Genomic DNA, 2,684 nt, shown 5'->3' with positions numbered 1-2,684 from the left:
TGATTGCCAACCATCTCCCTATACTATCTCCCGATCTTGTCTGATCTCGGAAGCTCAGCAGGGTCAGGCCTGGTTAGTACTTGGATGGGAGACCACCTGAGAATACCTGGTGCTGTAGGCTTATACCATAGTCTTTCGAGACTGAAGGTAGCCAACCAACCAACCATCACAAGTGCATCCACAAGCATGTGGCACTGGGTGCCTGCCAGGAGGACATGATCTTGGTGAGTAAGGTGAGTTCGGATCAGGACAGATGGCCTTGGATCCCACAGGCCCAGAGGAAGGCCACATGTTTAGCTATTAAAGACGTCACACCCCTCACCCTTATCAGGCTGACTTTGAAGAGGCCTTGCCTGACTTTTGGTTTCTTGGATAAGCCCCTGGTCAGCCACACCTTGCTTGTGTAGCACATTTGAGCCAATGAATAAAAGCTACATCTCAGGAGCTTCCTGACTTGGAATTAACAAAATTTTTAGTGACACAGATGATAGGTCTCTGACAGTAACTATCCTCTCTAATTCCATGGTCTCATTAAATCAAAGAGTTCCAGCTTCTGAAGGAACTGGCCTCCAGCTCTTGTCACAAGTTCTTTGTTGGGAAAACAATAGCAACACCCATTGAGAGCTGGAGATGAGCAATCAAGGGCCATAAGCTGCAAAAGACAGTTTTTCTGGGCCTCTTCAGCCTAGAAAAGAGACGTCTGAGGGGGGACATGATTGAGACATACAAAATTATGCATGGGAAGGATAAAGTGGATAGAGAGATGCTCTTTACACTCTCACATAACACCAGAACCAGGGGACATCCACTCAAATTGAGTGTTGGGAGGGTTAGGACAGACAAAAGAAAATATTTCTTTACTCAGCGTGTGGTCGGTCTGTGGAACTCCTTGCCACAGGATGTGGTGATGGCATCTGGCTTGGATGCCTTTAAAGGGGGATTGGACAAGTTTCTGGAGGAAAAATCCATTACGGGGTACAAGCCATGATGTGTATGTGCAACCTCCTGATTTTAGAAATGGGCTATGTCAGATGCAAGGGAGGCACCAGGATGTAGGTCTCGTTATCTGGTGCCCTCCCTGGGGCATTTGGTGGGCTGCTGATACAGGAAGCTGGACTAGATGGGCCTATGGCCTGATCCAGTGGGGCTGTTCTTATGTTCTTAACTACAATTCCCAGGAAGCCTTGCAGGTCTCTTGTTGTCTGGTGTGCTCCCTGGGGCATTTGGTGGGCCGCTGTGAGATACAGGGAGCTGGACTAGATGGGCCTATGGCCTGATCCAGTGGGGCTGTTCTTATGTTCTTAACTACAATTCCCAGGAGGCCTTGCAGGTCTCTTGTTATCTGGTGTGCTCCCTGGGGCGTTTGGTGGGCCGCTGTGAGATACAGGAAGCTGGACTAGATGGGCCTATGGCCTGATCCAGTGGGGCTGTTCTTATGTTCTTATGTACTTAAGTTCCTTGATGAATTCACCCCATACGAGATCCTATAGGTTTGGGATCTTGGGAGAAAAAGTATAAAAGGTTGAGACCTGGAGCCCCATATGTCTTTCATGTGTTCCTTCCCTGTCTATTTGACTTGCTGCCATTGTGTTTGTTCATTGATGTGCAGCTGCTGCGCAAAGCACCTGTATCCCTGCCTCTACCCAATAATCCCTATGCCCAGAACTGACAGCTCTCTTTGCTTTCCAGCCTTCTTCCACACTTCCATAAGTCCAACCAAATGCATGGGACAGGTGGTCATTATTTGTGGGCCATCTTGCAATGTGGCACGTCCCATGAAAGCAGCTTTAGCTGTCTTGCTTGATCCCCTCCTGGAACAGCTATGACCACAGCCCAACCCTTGGGCTTATTTCAGTGCACTTTCAATACCTTTTAAAAACTTGATCTTAAAGATTGCTTGGTCTTGGCATCCTAGACCTGCCACTGAAACAACAGAAATGGACTGGTGACCTGGGTCCTTGGGGCAGCTTCACTAACCTAGAAGACCCCCCCTCCCTTTCCTCATCTCAAGTGCAGGCAAATTAATGATATGCTGGTCTCTCTCTCTCTCTCTCTCTCTCTCTCTCTCTCTCTCTCTCTCTCTCTCTCTCTCTCTCTCTCTGTGTGTGTGTGTGTGTGTGTGTGTGTGTGTGATTTTTAGTCTGCTTTTAAACCATTTTAAGAGTCCATCAAGGACACTGAAGACTAAAGGGGCCCTTCCATTGCTTGCACCTTCTCTCATTGTTTCAGAGGCTTGAGACATTGCTTAAGGGTCATCATTTGTAGAGAGAGACTCGCTCTCCCATCAAAAGGGAGTGAAGTGGTTTCACAGCCTGCTGAAGGGTTCACTCCTTGCCTGTACCCCCCTGTTCAGGCAACAGAGAACCATAATTCAGTTACAGCCTTTTTTCTACTGCAAGAACCATGGAAACCTCGCTTGTCTCTTTCATGCCGTTGTACAATTTTAATGCCATTATACAAATCGATGGTAAGCCCACACCTGGCATATTCCGTCCAGTTCTGGTCACCACACCTCAAAAAGGATATAGTGGAAATGGAAAAGCTGCAGAAGGGCAACCAAATGATCACTGGGCTGGGGCACCTTCCCTATGAGGAAAGGCTACAGCGTTTGGGTCTCTTCAGCCTAGAAAAGAGGCGCCTGAGGGGGGGACATGATTGAGACATACAAAATTATGCAGGGGATG

Source organism: Tiliqua scincoides, chromosome 1 (genome assembly GCF_035046505.1).
Source record: "Tiliqua scincoides isolate rTilSci1 chromosome 1, rTilSci1.hap2, whole genome shotgun sequence".
NCBI lineage: Eukaryota > Metazoa > Chordata > Lepidosauria > Squamata > Scincidae > Tiliqua > Tiliqua scincoides.
This window is presented reverse-complemented; position numbering follows the sequence as displayed.